The sequence below is a fragment of the Egretta garzetta genome, unplaced genomic scaffold (genome assembly GCF_000687185.1).
Source record: "Egretta garzetta isolate BGI_Z169 unplaced genomic scaffold, ASM68718v1 scaffold78, whole genome shotgun sequence".
In the NCBI taxonomy this organism is placed as follows: domain Eukaryota; kingdom Metazoa; phylum Chordata; class Aves; order Pelecaniformes; family Ardeidae; genus Egretta; species Egretta garzetta.
In genome coordinates this window covers 478,405-495,365 of record NW_009260593.1, presented here as the reverse complement: position 1 = coordinate 495,365, position 16,961 = coordinate 478,405, and the positions used below count along the sequence as shown (strand labels likewise).

The 16,961-nt window shown below is 44.6% G+C and overlaps 1 protein-coding gene across 6 annotated transcripts in view; it reads right to left on the bottom strand.

Moving 5' to 3' along the window:
* LOC104131465 (N-deacetylase and N-sulfotransferase 4) overlaps positions 1 to 16,961 on the bottom strand; it is a 107,651-nt gene that overhangs the window by 89,383 nt on the left and 1,307 nt on the right. For 3 of the 6 annotated variants that reach the window (XM_009644628.2, XM_035900179.1, XM_035900183.1), the window contains exon 1: positions 16,472 to 16,931. The exons of 1 other annotated variant lie outside the window; for it this stretch is intronic. The gene's annotated coding sequence lies outside the window, so the exon portion shown is untranslated. Of the gene's footprint in view, positions 1 to 2,570; positions 2,641 to 15,633; positions 15,673 to 16,471; positions 16,932 to 16,961 lie in introns of those variants that run through there. 2 more of the 6 variants (XM_035900181.1, XM_035900180.1) reach the window with 2 other exon arrangements.

The following is a 16,961-nucleotide window of genomic DNA, read 5'->3' as shown; positions in this document are numbered from 1 at the left end:
GGCAGTTCAGCCTTCTGGCGTATCAGGCACTCCTCCCAGTTTTGTGTCATCAGCGAACTTGCTGAGGGTACACTCTGTCCCCTCATTCAGGTCATTGATGAACAAGTTGAACAGGAGGGGATTTTGAGGAAGCATTTATAGGACTTTTCCTTATGGTTTCTGTTCTGTACCTGGAGCGATCGGCACGTTACGGGCTGTTAGACTGCCTGGAATGGTAAAGATTGTGCATGGAGTGGGCTAGCAAAAGCGCGGGGTGCAGCCGTGCATGCCCCTGGATCCATGGGGGATGGAAGGGAGGTGGTACGTAGTGTGCAAGGGAGTCGTCCAGTGAGCGCTGGGTGGGCGCGTAGGTGCGTGCCCTGGGCCATGGCACCTCCAGCTGGAGGTCGGGGGCTTTGGGCTGACCCTGCTCCGCTGCACGGCTGAAGTATGAGGTGAGGGGTCTGGAACACAAGTCATACGAGGAGCGGCTGAGGGAACTGGGGTCATTTAGTCTGGAGAAGAGGAGGCTGAGGGGAGACCTGATCGCCCTCTACAACTGCTTCAAAGGAGGCTGTAGTGAGGTGGGGGTCGGTCTCTTCTCCCTGGTAACAGACGATAGGACGAGGGGGAATGGTTTGAAGCTGCGCCAGGGCAGGTTTAGGCTAGACATTAGGAAAAACTTCTTCACCGAAAGGGTTGTCAGGCTCTGGAATGGGCTGCCCAGGGAGGTGGTCGAGTCCCCATCCCTGGAGGTATTTAAAAGAAGGGTAGATGAGGTGCTTAGGGCCAGGGTGTAGTGGTGGGATGGCTGGGTTAGGTTAAAGGTTGGACTCGATGATCTCAAAGGGCTTTTCCAACCAAAGTGATTCTATGATTCTATGATTCAACCGGGCCAGCTCTGAAGCCCATGTGCAATTCCTGGTAGTTCTACCTAAATCCATGAAAAATTACCATTGGTAACAATAAACCATATGACTCAGAGGCAATTAAAACTAACTAACTTAATAGCCCATGCTGCTCTATGGATTTAAATAGGAATTAACATCTTCCTGAATTATTTATATTGTTTACCTATTGGAACAATGCGAGACTGGGAACAATGGAGGGTTTTTAAACTGCGAGGAAGACTCTTTCCAGGCAGATACCTGTCAGCTGATGTGCGCGCCTTCGTTAGCTCGGATTGCCCTTTGGAATTTCCTTCTGGAAACTACTCCTTCACCCTGCGGCTTTACACCTAAAGCTGGGACCTGAAGAAATGCGCCGAGTGGGGTTGTTTTTGTGCCTCGGGTAACGCAGTTCTAAGGAACCTCCCTGCCTGCGTGTGCCTGTGAGGGACGGACCGACTGACTGACTGGACGTTTGTCCCAAAGCCCGCCCGCGCGAAGCTGACAGGACCTTGCCGGGGCACCTGTGGAAACTGCGCGCGCCGCCGCCATGTCAGCTTCCCCCCCCCGCCGTGCGAACACCGACCCCGCGGGAAGCCCCCCTGGAGATCCTGGGCGGTCACCGGCCTCCTGGGAGGCCGCCACTGAAGGCTCTGTGCGATTGCTGAGAACCCCGCGTGGCCACTGAAGGCCCCGCGTGGCCAGCGACCCCGGGCGAGTGATCCCCCGCCACTGAGGAAGCGCAGACCCCCGGGACGCCGCGGATCTGTGTGTGGGGGGGACTGTCTGCGCTCTCCTATCCGGACCTCTGGCTTGGTTTCCTGTCTTTCCTTCCTCCCCTATCGCTGCTTTCTCTCCTTGCCCCGAACAGTTACTAAACGGGTGGGCTTAGGACATCTCGTCAGCAGAGATGGAGCATCGCCCCTGTGAGGAACGGCTGAGGGAGCTGGGCTTGTTCAGCCTGGAGAAGAGAAAGCTGAGAGGGGATCTCATCAACACATACAAATATCTCAAGGGTGGATGTCACAAGGACGGAGCCAGACTCTTCTCAGTGGTGCCCAGCACCAGGACAAGGGGCCGTGGGCACAACCTGAAGCAGAAGAGGTTCCAGTTGAATGTGAGAAAAAACTTCTTGACTTTGAGGGTGACCAAGCCCTGGCCCAGGCTGCCCAGGGGGGCTGTGGAGTCTCCTTCTCTGGAGATATTCAACCCCCCCCCGGACACTGTCCTGTGCTCCCTGCTCTGGGTGAGCCTGCTTTAGGAGGAGGGTTGGACTGAGTGACCTTCTGAGGTCCCTTCCAACCCTTGCCATTCTGTGGTCTGACCTTGTTTGTGTCTTAATCTCGCTCAGAGGGATCGAACCTGAAACGAGAGGTTGGTCCAGCCGCCCCTAGCCTCCCAGATACGTCTGAGGTCGGCTAGAAAGCAAGGGGGCCTTCCTCTCATCCAAAAAAAATTGGATCCTAACAGTGCGTCAGTTCAGGATCTTAAAAATGCAAGTGAAATGTTTTAATTTTGCCTTAAACGCCTCGTATATCACTCTCCTAGTATTATTACTTTACTGCTTCTGGGAGCTTATCAAGCAATGAACAGAGTGCTGAAGTAATTGTGAATTAATAGGGCTACTTGCTGCTGCTCTTGCAGTTTAGAGAAGAGGGAGTTGTTGCTGAGGCCATTTGTGACTTTGCAGGTTCAGGTTTTTACCTGTTCTTTCCTTCTCAGTTGGAAGCTTCTTGGAGATCCGTACCCCTGTAATTGCAGGCTACCCCTTGGCCGCAAGGTGGGTAGTTTAGCCATGGGCAGAAGTGAACAGAAATGAGAAAAATGTTCTGTGTTTAGTAACGTCTTAAGCATGAGAGGAGAAATAAAAAAGAAATCGCAGCTTTCACTAGGAAATTAAACCCATCCTGATAATTGTAACAGTATTTGCCCTCCTTTGGTGCTTCCCCTGTTCTGCAGTTCTGTCTGCTTGCTGGGATCTCGTGTCTTATTAAACCTCCAATTACGATTTTATCAAAAGATAAAAGTGGATGAAGCAAAGCATCCTCTGTGAGGCCGTGCTCTGGTTCTGGTGACGTTGGTGAGTCGCTCTGAGGGTTTATCGGATCGGGAGGATTGCTCTCCCTGGGAAGGGCAGCCTTGCTGGGCGGGTAATCTGCCTGTAAAACTGCTAATTGCAGCAAGCCTGAGTTCTGTTAGCATGAGAGAGGCAGGTATTTTGTTTCCAATTCCTGTTTGCAATTTAATTGTTTCCAAGAATTAAAGACCCCTCTTGGAGTCCGCAGCCTCTGCTTGCTTTCAGCACTAGAGGGCAATGTTTTCTTGCTTTTTAGCAGGCAGCCCTGCCTGCAGGCAGGCTCTGTCCAGAAGGGGCTGGGAAATCCTCAGGGCCAGGTAAAAAGCTTTAATTAAGACTCTTATGTTTAAAAATAAATAAAACCAAGTACTTCTCTAAGAAACCTGCCATGAAACCACACTGAATAGCTACCAAATGCCTGAGCCTACACCTGTAGCGCGAGGGAAAAACACTCAAGGAGACCTAAAATTGCACATATTTTCCTCCCTGTTCTGCGCTGCTGGATCTCCCAGGTACTGGTATTGCAAGCTGTCAGAATAATAACACTTTGAGCCAGATCTTTGCTGCTACTATTGCTTGTAACTAAAATATGAGAAGCCCATGACTTTATACTAGCCAAGCCAAAACCGCGGTCTTCATCCCGAATTGTTTGATCCAAATTACATTGGTAAAATCTCTTCCAGTTAAAATATTAGTAATCAGATTTAATGTAAACTAGTACATCTGTTGTACGCGGATATTATAACAAGTGCAAGTATTCATCGAGATGTCTAAATATTAGAATTGATAGGGAGTTGAAACCTGCATATGGAAACCTGGCATTGGAGCAGTATAACAAGTGCAAGTATTCATCGAGATGTCTAAGAATTGATAAGGAATTGAAAGCTGCATATGGAAACCTGGCATTGGAGCAGTCTTTTTAGTTTGCGCGTTGTGTTTGAATTGCTCTGTTGAACTGATTATACGGTTCAGAAAAAAAAAAAAGTGTGAAGTAATTAAAGTTTATGAAAATAAATCAGCTATATTAGCCATTAGTGGGACATTTTCCAAGGCATAATTGGAAGTTAAGTGCCATTTGTGCCTTTGAAACTCTCCCCCTTAAAGTTCAACAGCTTTATATTCGCTCAGAAATTCAAATATCTTTGCAGTATTTCTTGTGCTATATTAAAAACATGAAAATAGGCTGTATTTCATAATTAGTGTCACTAATGTAGTTTAATTTTAGAAACCGGTGTTTTAGGTCCTGTGTTCCTGTGGCCACTGCTCAGCATTCTTTGACTCTTCAGGGATAAAGCCCAAAGCTGGGTACATTTGAGCAAGGAATTAAGGTCACGTTCATCCGGAGTCGGTCCTCCAGTAGATCCTCAGTCTTGTGTTCAGCTGACTTTCCAGATGTGGGGCCTTTCCCCAGAAAAAGCAGAACTCTGCAATGCGACTCTGTTGTGATGCCACAGCCATCTGCAGGAACTGTAATTTTTCTCTAATTTGGGCAGCCAAAGAAAAACAGAGGCTTAAAAATCGCTGCCTCCTTGCTAAATAATATTTCCTGCTTCCCCATAAAAACGCATCTGATTGATGATTAAAGCATACTGATTTTGAAGATGATTGATTGGGAGATTAGGGCTCAACTATTTTAAATTGATAGCACAATAGTGAAAACAGCCTCTTATTAATACCACGTGCTAATGTTGCATTGGGAATTAAAGCTGATTCTCTCATGGTCCAGTTCTTATGTGCAGACCTGCTCACAGGGCTTAGTGATTGAACAAGCATCTTGACCAAATTAGGTGCAACTGGATCTGTGGGGGGAATACAGACCTTGCAGAAGGCAGTTGCATGATGCAAAATTAGCTGTTGATTGCTAACGAGGGATAGCTGCAATAATGAAGTTATTGCCTGGGTGAATAGGGAAAACTCCATTAAGAACGAGAGTTAGAATCATAGAATGTTTTGGGTTGGAAGGGACCTTTAGAGGTCATCTAGTCCAACCCCTTTGCAATGAGCAGGGACATAGTTGCTGCCTCCCCTCATCCATCAGGAGAAATAGGTGATGTGTGAGAAGTTTTGGCTCTGGCAGGGGGAGAGGGGTAAGTGCTCGGTGCGTGGGCTGCCAGCCTGACCAGCGGGCAGGGACGGCCCTGTCTTGCAGGGATGTTGTAAGCTCTTCTCCTGCCCTTACCTCTCCTTGTAAGGATCTCTGATCCAGTTGAGCATCTGGAAAGCAGAGATCTTGATGTTAAGCAAGAAGCTGTGTTTATCCACCCTGTGGATTAAGCTAATAGACTTCACATCTGCAGCAGATTAGGAGCCCGATGCTGAGCGGTGGAGCAGGATGTCCTGTGATGGGGTCACCTCTGGTCACCTCTCTGTAGCAGAGCGGAGCGCTCTGTGGGTAACCCATCTGGGGGCAGGCCAGAGGTTTCCTCTCATCTGACTCCAGCATAAATCAGAAGTCCAAATGTCTTTATTTTCTATATATAAAACTTCCCTTTAGGCTAAAAAATGAATGTAAACCCTTTTCTCTTTTCCTTCCTTTCTAAGCTTGTATGACTCCTGCCATTTATTGGCGTTCCAATGATCCATGATACCTACTTGCTACTCCTTACATGTGACTGCTCATTCAATTCAGAAAAAAGCAAACTGATTTGAGTGAAAAATTACTCCTGCTGGCCATTAGCAAAAGTTCAGGGTTTCTCTGCATTGCAGAGGAAAAACCAGCTTTTTTTCCTTGGAAAAGTTTCCAAGAAACTTTTTTACTGAGTTTGAGAAACTTTGGTGCTTCTTGAAAGTAACTTTTTTCTGTTTGGTTTTTTTTTTTAAGCTTAATGAAGTTGCAACATGTTTTGTGTTTATAAATGTGGCTTTGTTCACGAGGGGTGTCGATGCCAGCTGCTCATAGCCTACCACAAGCTTTTTGAAAACTCTTTGACCCAGGGTAAAGACAAGCTGATAAAAGCTGTTGCAGGTCTCCTTTAGTCTCTGTTATAATTTCTGAGTGGAGGGGCTGCTCAGCACTTTCACCTCTCTTGTTTTCAGTGCATAATCATCTGTAAGTTAAAACATCAGTTTTTCAGTGTTTTCAGCAACTTGATCAGTCTATAGTGCACATATAACCTTGTCTGATTCCAGAAAGCTAAATGATGCCAGAGGTTGAAGTCGATTAATCAATGAATGTAAGGCAAAGTGTTTGAATACCTCAACTTGTGGAGGGACTGAAAGCTGGCATGATCTCACGCATGGAAACAATACCTGGAAGCCAACTGCCTGACCCTTTTGACTTCTGTGTTTCTTTGGCTTTAAACTTTTCCAGGTGATTTCAGAACCTGGGGTTTTGAAGAAAAGAGGCTTCCTGGTGGAAAGCCAGCCAAAGGCATATTTGGAGATAGGTTTTACACCTGTACGTATTCTCACATGTGTGCGCACACCCTCTCCCACCTCTTACTATGTGTAAAGAAAGTGGGGAAACATGGTGCTTAGGACGTCTGCAAACTCTTCACCCTTGATAAACTGGTAACACCTGATTGCTGCAGACCGTTTTGTGCAAAGCTAACAGTTTGCATCATGGTTAGTACTGTCACGTGTGATTTGAAGCATACTAATGGCGTGGTTTTCTTTATTTCCAGTATTTTAACTCATCTTTTGACTGAGTGGGGGAATTGTGATTAGAGAAAACCTTGTAGTAATTAATTCTATTCCTTTAGCACTTCTGACGGTGTGCAGATAGCCACCACTGACTTGCCCCAAGCCCTGCTTTCTTGAACCTGTGTGATAGATGTACTGTCATAACAGCACGTAAGCAGACCTGTGCTGTTCTCACTAATGCATATGTGCTCTAAAGTTGCTGACTCACCAAGTGGTTTTTTTCTTTATTGATGCTTTTAGATCGGTAACTATAACCTCTGCTAACGAGACACCACCCTCACCCCCCCCCAAGATATTCTACATGAATCGGTGGCATGCTTTTACAAATGTGATCTAATGAGACTAGAAGGAAGGTGTTGTTCTTTCCACAAATCCTCCCTCACAGAACTGTTGCCTCCTTTGATTCTCTAGCCCATATGTAACATTTCACATTGCTTAACTCCTAGTAGCAACTTACTCTAAGACTTAACCAGACCCCACTTCTGGTGAACGTTGCCTGATGTTCAGCCTCAACACTCCCCTCTTCTGACCCATTAACTTCTAACGGTCCCACAGTCATTTGGGCCACCCAGAAGTGTGGATAAATATCCCATCCGTGGTGTTTCAGTGACATCTCCTCCAACTGCTGCAATTCATGAGTTTCTCACACATCTGTGTTTTTGAACATAAGTAGTTGTAATATTTCCTCATAAATCACTGGCTGCTGATTTTTCTTGAGTGTCAGGTGTGGAAGCTCCTAGAAATGAGTAGTAGTTTAAATATAGTCTTAGGAGCACCATGCATGAAGAGAGAACATATATATATATATATTTCTTGTTTCTTGACAGAGTGGCTCTAGTCACCATCACAACAGGTAGGTGTTAATGACCATATTCACCTCTTGTGCAGCTCCATACGTGGCAGAAATGTTGCTTAGTGATATAAAAATATATCACTTTATCAAAATATACCAAAATAGACATAATAGTTTGATGTCATCAGGCAAAACACCTTAGCTTTGTGGCCAGACTTAAAATAAAAAAATAATAAGACAAAAAAGTATCGTCTCAATGATGTTTCCAATAAATGTGTCCGTCTTGCCTGAGCAGTGGTAATAAGATCTATCACTTTTCACCAGTAACTCACCAAAAAGCAAAAAAAAAAGCTAAATAGCATTATTCAGGGTACAAGCCTGACTTTTCCAAGGTCGTTTGGCAGACCCGTGGCTGAGCTGGAAACAACAGCAACTTGCTCTTGCGTAATGCCCTTCGGCAGATGGGTGTCTTTACAGCCCTCATGACATCTGTAGAAAAGTAACTGAACTAGCAAGGATAAAAAGAGGGTTTTGAGAGGTGATGGGAATGTCAGAAGCTTACTGCTTAAGCCATGATGGCAGAGCCAAAATGTCATGGCAGAAAGTTGTAGCTGAAAACACAGCAGAGATTCCCATGGTACCAAGTTGCGTGCGACCTACAGGTTCGGGTCCTTGGAGTGGATGCTTTGCTTTCCCAGTGGGATTGATGGAGGGTGCAGGTGTAATGAACGTCCTGTGATTGCCCCGGTCCTTTTGAATGAAGCTGGTGAATAAAACCGGGCTTCGCGTGTTTTCCTGAGGCAGCCTGCAAAACATTTCTCCTGACTTGATACAACAAATCTTCTGATCTCGCTTGGTTAATGGCTCTTCATCACTTTTCAATTCATAGTTTAATGCTTCAATGGAAGCCAATTTGAATTCATTTAACTTTTCAAATAAAACTTTTGTGAGATGCTGTATCATATGTTTTATCACAGTCCTTCTATTCTGTTACTGTTTTTGGCTTTTATAAGGCTGTCAATTAGCTATCCAGTTTCAATAGAATGATTTGTGTTGTGCATTCAGTTGAGAGACAACATTTGTGCAATATAATGGCTGCCTAACTAGAACTCTTTAAAGTCAATCAATGCAATAGTCAAACTCTATACATCTTGTTTGATCATATATAAAAGCTAAGGCACACACACGAAAAAATCTTTTAATAGTTCTATTAGCATCTAAATAACTGCAGATTTGCTGTATCTATTTTGAAAACTTACAGAGTATTACAGAGTTGCTGGGTAGCTATTGAAACTTTATTTTTGGAGGTTTCTTACACAAAAAAAGTTAAAAGCTCCCTTTTGAATGCAGCAGCCCTTTGCCTACAAGACATAGTCACAGGTTCTGGAATAGCTTAGTAGAAGTTAAACTCTTTGGTCTTTATACTTTTTTTTTTTTTTTTAGTAGTAGTTAATGGTTTCACACGCTTTCTGTTTTTCTGTTGCTTTTGTGGGACCTAAAAATGTTTACCACCATACGAGATAATTAAAATGTCTCCACCCTTATATCAATGACAGCGTATTTCACTGAATTACATGTTCTGTGGTGTCTGTATCCTGTCACGGGGACTAGTTGTGAGCAAGTCTGATGTGGTCACATCTGTGCTAGGAATTCAAAGGCGGCAACTAACTTATTGCAGAGAGACTGCTGCTGTCACACAGTAATGATCTATTACTGCTGCAAAGGAAGTCTATTTAAACCCAGATAACAAAGATGTTGTACCTAAATCCTCACAGCAACATGGTTACCACAAGAGATTTAAGCAGAGGTTTATTCTGAGTTTACTCAAGCCAGGTTCCAGCCAGCCAGGGACTGTTTTCGAGCTCTGGATACATTAAGTCTTGTTATAACAGCTTCTCTGTATTTATTATTTAAGTAAATTCTACTGGAGTCCCCGTTCCTCATCTTCATCCCTGTTGGCTGAAGGGGTTTGTTATCACTGAGAGGATTTGGTAGAAAAATGGGTAGAACACATAGTGAGTGAATTTGGTCCAAGCAACCTCTGATCAGAGCAGGGGTGTGGGCTAGAGCCTTGCCTCGGCCGTCAGCGCTGGGGACAACCTGGCAGGTCTTATCCAGCAAATAGTGCTGGAGGCTTTCAAGCAAAGTAAGGCAAGCAGAGCGGATGAAGATAGAGCGACCCTCCACATGCCTCTCGTATGTGTGTTTCTTGGACTTCCAAATGGCATTGTTCTAAAGAGGAAAATTCAAAGAGTCACCTCCATCTTGCTCTTAAAAACCTTGCATTTATCACTGATGTATTACATGACAGTTTGGGGGCAGGATGCTAAGTTTATAATCTCTCTCCTGTCTTTTCCATATATATTTAAAGTGCTTAAGTTAGAGTCTTAGTCCTAGACCAGGTTCCAGGCAGTCCTTCTGCAAATTCTGGGTCTTATTACCGGTTCTTTAAAACTGGAAAGATTAGCTTTTTGTGGGAACCAGCTATGGCTGCACATGATACTGTTGTCCGTAAAACTAATCTAGACAGAGAAACTTCATCGTGTACTAAAAATACTACAATACCCAACAGACCATATCTCACTTCAGTGTATTTAAGTATCTCAGACATTGCCAAGCAGACAAGATAGTCCAAGGAAGTTTTAGGGAAGATTATCAATACAAATTTGACTTCTTTTTCTCTGGCTAGGATTGGATGGGTATTGCTTGCCTATCAAGAGGACAAATGTTTAGTGGTGAGAGGATAGGGCAGGGAGCTGGAACTTAGAGTTCAGTCTCTCCCTGCCACCAACATCACGTATTGCCCTCTGGAGGCCACTGACTTTTTTTTTTTTTTTTCAGTACGTCAGTTTTACCGTCTGCATTGTGGGAATACCCTTTTCTACCTTTACATGGGCATTAGCTGTAAAATATTCCAAGATGATTCGTGTTTGGTTAGAATATATATATAGCATGAATATTGGAAACGGTGCATTTGAGAAAGCCAGTGCAAAATTCGTGCTTTCACATGCAGTCAAATGTATTTGCAGTGCTTGCTTCCTTTTTCTTATTCTTCATTCCCTGGTTAAATTTGTGTTTGTTTCTGCCACTGTTTTATGGGGTTTCTCTGAGAGAAGTCACTTTGTCAGTCAAGTGAAAGATCTCTTTTGAGATTTCTGGCGTGTCGTCTGTGACCTACAGATACTGTTTTTCTTTTGGTTCAGAATATAAACAAATATTTCCTTTCAGAAGATCTATTCTTTGTTTTGGCCAGATAAAGTTCAATTTAGAAACGCCACCAACAGGATAAGGGTCCTACTTGGGAATTCAAGGGGGGTTTTTGTTGAGTCATGCTAAGCTCAGACACTGGAACTAGAACTAATACCATTAGAGCTATGTGATAGAATAGCGAGGCTTTGATTAACCTGTTGTTTTCATGGAAAAATCTCTGCTTATTGAACTACTGAGGCATTAACTTATTTTTGGAAGGGGTGGAATAAAAAAAATATCCATAGGTTGTCAAAATCTTTCTGAATGTACTGCCCCTGCACCAGGCTGGAATTAATTATGTTTCTTTACATTCCTCTTCTCTCCTGTGGACTGGGTGCACAACTGTACTGTGTTTTCCAAATGCATCTCCAGGATGCATCTTGGAAGAGGAAACCCAGCCTGGCTTTCTCGTTTATGGAAGGGGCTTACGAGCCAACAGAATGTCTCAATAGTTGACACAATGATAAATTGTAATCCGTAACGTTCTGTTGTAGGCAATCTATACGCAGATACTTAATTTTCTGACTGAAGATAAGGATTTTCCATGGAGGAGAAAGCCTTTTTGGAGGTACTTCAGTTAAAAATCTGAATATACAGAATGACTGCTGCTGATTCATGCTGGCGCATGGATCTTGCTGCCCCCAAAGCTGAGGAAGGGTTAGTCTTGGGGGAGCCTGAGAATGTGGCAAGTGCTTTGAGGCATGCACTGCTTGCTGGCTTTGCTTGTCACACGGACAGTGTATACCCCAGGGGTCTCCTGATCCTTAATTGTGATTTTTCAGGGACAGACTATAGTAACATGCGACCCCCCCTGCAGGTAATTTAGAAATAGTAAGGTCTGGGGAAACAAGACCCTGTTGGTGGTGTGTTAGAAGATGGAGTTCCAGAATCACTGCTTTTCAGTTACTAATGAGTTAGACCTTAAGGAGGAGGAATGGTTGCTCTATCAATTCAAAACAAACCTGGACCCTCAGTTGTTGACAATATTTAACTGGCTTTTGTACTGTGCCCTGTGCAGTAAGGGATTGTACAGCATGTGAGCGTGCATGGTTCCACCCTTAACACGGCAAATCGTACGGGGATAGAATAGTGAAGCCGCTTAAAAGGGCACAGCAAATACTGACTAGTAATAAGTAAAGATGCCCTGGTCCATTATACCAGCTATTTAGGTATGTGGAGTGCAGGTAGTCTGGCAGAAGTATCAAGGCAGGATGGCCCTCCTTTTGTTTTAATTTGAAAAAACAAAAACAAACCCAAAAACCTATGACAGCTTTAAAATCGAAAGTGACCAGTAAGTGTCATTTCTTACCCAGAAACCTAGACACTACTGCATTTGACTCTCACATCTACAAATTTCTCTGTGAATCACCAACCACCTGCCCTCCCCTCTGGTGGTTTAAGGGGTGATAAATATCCCGGAGAGAGAGAATAAATTCAGAGAATACCCTGAGGCTCTGGAAGTTGAGCTCTGGCCCTCTCCTTGCAAAATACAGTCCCGTGCGAAAGGAAAGGAGTTGGATAAAGCCCCCCCTGAAACTAGAGCATAGAGCTGGGTGCATATTTCATGATACTGTTTTAACTTTCCAAACAGTCGCCTCTCTTATGGCCAGCAGCTACTATTAATTATTTATCAGAACACTTATTTATACACTAAAAGCTAAATGCAATCCTTTCAGTGGAAGCCTGGCAGAGTGCGGGTTGAAATCAGTAGCTATGGATAGGCCTTCAGGAGGATCCATTTTGCCCCCAGTTCTGCTCGGGGAAGAGCCCGTTCACGTTATTCCGTCTGCTTTGTGTCTGATAATGATAGATACATATGGGAAAATAAACCCCAGCCATTAGGAAACCTCTGCAGCTGTAGGTGCAGCAGCCCTCACCATTAGCTGAGCGTGCATTGCCCGGTGCAGGCTGTGGCAGATGCTCCTCTCGTCCCGTGGCTGAAGTTGCGAGATGGTCCTAGCTGAAATTCTGCAACAGCAGCCTTGGACGCAGAAGGAATGTGTTCTGTAAGTTTGGCTATACTGTGGTCTGGGGCAAAGGCGTCAGGAGCTATACGTGTGCAGGTTTTAAATTGCTGCCTGCGATATGCTGGCTGGTTTGGGGCTATGCTACGGAATGCCTTGTTTTAGCGTGTTTTGAGGGAGGAAAGAAACTTGCACGGCAGCCTCCATGTGACATGAAGAAGCAGGGAAAGCAAAAGCTTCCCTAGGTCGTGGAAAACAAAGCAGAGACTCAGCAGGTTTTCCCTTGACCAAGCTAAGTAAGCCAAGTACAGTTCTTATCAGCTTCCAAGCAAGAAGAGGGAACGCTTTCTTTTTGCTGCTTTTCTCATGACAGAATCCCACTCTGCCCGGCTTCTACTTCTGTATTTGCGCTGGCTCTGCAAAACCCATCCTTTCAGCAAAGGGAGGATTAATTTGCTCCACGTGCCTGCACTTGGGGAAAGCAGTTGTGACCCTTCCTGCAGCCAGAGGGAAGGGAGTAGGTTTAAATACTTCTCTGTTCCTTTCAGATTCAGGTTTAAATCATCTCATCACAACACATTGCTTCTGGTGCCAATGTGTTTTGTTCATCAAATACTGACATGGTTTCTACGCCGTTGTGCTGTTGCCATGTGATTCTGGTGACATTACTGTTTGGATAAAATATTATTAGTTTTCTCTAGCAGCTGTTAATTTCAGAAGAATCTGTGATTTCATTGTAATGATTACTGGCAGTAGTTGTAATAAATGTTTTAGATTGACATGCATGGTTTTTGTTGTAGTCCAGCACCTGAATTTTTTTTATAGCTCAAACAATTTTTCTAATTTACATGTTGACATAGATGGAAAATAAATTCTGTATTTGTATCTAGCACTCTTCTGGGTGGCTTACACTTTGTGAGGAGCGTTGCTTGAACATCTCAATAGGGGAGGTGGACTTGTTGCTGTGATACAAGCCTGTCTCAAAATGTGAGCCAGGACACTTTAAGTTAATGCTCCAAGCAGTTTCGAGCACAGAGACCCTCCTTCTCCCATAGCCCAGCCCCTCAGCCTGCTCTTAATGGTCCTCAGCTCCATCCCAGCCTGAGAATAAGGGATCTGCTAAACTGCCTCCTTAAGCTGTACTCCTTAATTCTTGCAAACAGCTTCAAACCCAGGCTCCCCTCACCCTGGAAAGTGTGGAGAGCCCATGGCTCATCTTAAGATCCGTGCCCTGTTCCTGACATGACTCCCCAGGCTGGGGAAACTGCAGCTTTCTGCCCAATTCTGAGCTATCCCTTCCTTTACCCACCCAGGCCCCGGCTTGAAATGCTTTGCTTGCTCTTAGCCCAGGGTTTGCTTTGTTCAGAAAAGCCCATTCTGCAGGTATGGGAAACAGTTTCTTGGATGCATCTAAGCAGCTGAAGCATCATGAAAACTTTGCAAAGCAAACACTTGATGGAAGCAGACAGCAGTGTATACATGCAGCTGAAGCTCAGCCAGGCCTGTGGTCATAAAGGCAGTCAAATCAAAATTGTTTGTGAGCTAAATCAGAAAGATGTGGAACAGAAATGGGTTGGGGTTTTTTTTTTTGCTAAGAGATCATGATATTCTTTCCCCTTACTGCTTGTAGAAAAATCAAATGAGAAACAAATCTCTTTCTGGTGGCATATGGTTAAATGTAATTTTTTTGTTTATCTAACTGAAAACTCATAGTCACAACTACTAGTAACTTATCAGCATTTTCTTTCATCAGTATTGCCCTGGGTTTGCAATATGTGGCCACGTTTTCCTTAAAGCATCTCCTCATGCCTCTGAGAGAATTCCTGTACTGTAAGACTTAAAAGAAAAAAAAAAAATCTTTAGCATCTTTTTCTCCCACTCATACTGAATGATGGTTGAACTCTGCGGAAGCTCATGATTCCCTGCATGCTGCCACATCAGCTAAGTTTGATCAGTGCCATTGCAAAGAGCAATATAGCAGATATCGCAACCTCTCAACATCCATAAAGTTTTAATAGGGCTTCCAGAACTTTATAGTGTGAGTTAACAGGGTGTTCAGACTGAAATGGAAGTATATCGGCGGGGGGGGGCACATATATATATGTGTGTGTGTGTGTGTGCAAGCGGTCAGTCATTCAAGCATCCTGCTCTGTGCTTTGGATTTGATTTACCCCAATAAAATGAAAGTGAGAGGAGCATTTCTCCAGCCTCGCAGAAAACAGTGGTGTCAACAAGACATTAAGGTACTCCCGCTTTCATCTCTGAGGCTTTCAGACATTAGGCATTTATTATGAATCAGACAAGAAATGGCCATGTTCTGAGGAAATGGCACAAAAACTAATACGCAGTCTTAAACTTCTGCACAGAGCAATGCCATTAGGGCCATCTAATCTAATTGAGCAGATCATACTCTTTGAATTGATAAGATTTGGAAGAAAACTAGAAGCCAAGGATTTGCTTAGTTAAATATGACTTGGCATGTCCGTCCCCGTGGCATCCGTCCGTCCCCTGTCCCGTCCCCTGTTCCCCCCTCCCCTTTCTTTAGAGCAGCATTTTGGAAAGCAAGTCAGAGGGTGCAGCTTGGCTGATGGCCCGATGCCCCTGATGAAAGTATACGGGCACGGTGGGGCGAGATGGGGAAGCACCTGGCAACGTTGCCAACTGTTTGAACTTTATGAACAAGGAGGTTCTGTTGCTCTGCTACAGGCTGAACATCTTGCAGCGGGAGGAGGATCATCATTAAAAACTACTGAAGAACCAGGGTGAAAATGACTTATTTCTCTCCCTATCTTTTGCTCTGATAGCATTTGGAGGTAGAAAAGGCAGAATAACCGGGCACATGGGGTAGGCCAGATTCTGCAGCATTTATTCACAGGGAGGGAGGGTCCAATCAATGTGATTAAGAGCTGCAGAAGTTAGTAAAAAATGATAGGGTAAATTGCCCCGGGGGGGGCGGGGGGGGGAAGAGAACCTAAGGAGTGTGGGTTTTGTATGCATGTGTGGTTACATTAGTGTAACGCTTGGAGGAAGAGACTTATTCACCTCTAAACATTTCTCCTTTGAGTGTTTATTCCCAGCAGCAGGGGCTCAGAGCCAGCACATCAGCTGTAAGATAAAAACGCTGGGCTGCTGCTGTGCTCGGGCTCGGGAGGCATCTGAAGAGCAAACACTGATTTCTTCGGGTTTACCTCTTACTACCTGAAACAATCCTTGCTTCCACACTATGAATGATCATGCTGTTTTAAAAAAAAAAAAAAGAAAAAATGTTGCTGACGGAGGCTGTTTGGCTATCAAAGCAAGAGAACAGATCTGCAGGTCTTGGCTTCCTCACAGTGCGATTACTCTCACTTTAAGTAGTGCATGTTTACTATACATCCACGGAAAGCTTTCACGTTGTCATTTTAATACGCTAGTTTTGCTTAACTTGGTGGCAAATAAAAGCAAAGTGTATGGAGTAGACTAAAGAATTGCAACCTTCTCTCCCCCCCCCCCCATCAACTTCCTATACTCTTAACTTCTGAGGTCTCTCATATATTTAGTCAGACAACTATTTCCCCTCGGAGGGTGTGCATCCATTTACATTGAGGGCACTTGCATGCATCCATTTACATCGACGGCACTTGCATGCAAACATGGCAAAGGCTGTCTCAAACTTTCAAATAATCCTTGGAATGCCAGGCTCTAGGCAGCTTCCCGAAGTACTCGCTATACATAATTCTGTTCAAGGCAAACCGTTTTACGCACCGTGTGGGTATTTATGCCTGCTGAGGAACTGTTTTCTCATCTCTGGGTGCAGGCACTGTCTATATCCTCGTATGAATATATACTCAGAAGTATAGGTTAGCGTAGCGGTATGTGCAGAAGCAGAACAATAGCTTACCTAGAGAAGGATTTCTCTTCCTAATGTGCAGGGAAGAGACATCTGCTACTCAAATCTCTTCACATGGCTCCGGGTTAAACTAGGGAGAGTTTTCAATTGACAGCAGCTGTCTGAGCGGCATCCCGGGAAGGTTCCTCTTGCTCCAGCCCCAGTGACTGAACTCTGCTGGGCACAGTCACATCTCGTTTATACACAGAGTGTCCTCTTCTAAAGCAAGCAGCCAGCTGGAACGATTCAAACCTCTCTTCAGCACACCGTTAAAAATGCAGCTTCCTTCTTGGACGCGGGGGGTTACACCGGGGAGCAACCAGGCGACAGCAAAAAGGCTGCGAGAACTATTTAATCACCCAAATACCAGCTGCTCCCGTTACTACTGCCGGTGCTGCCGCCGTGCCTCCTGTTTGCTGTAGTCAGCCTCCCTCTCCCTCGTATCTACACGAGCATCGAGGCGGCTTTGCAGGGTGGCGATTGGCAGGAGGCGCCCATTTCT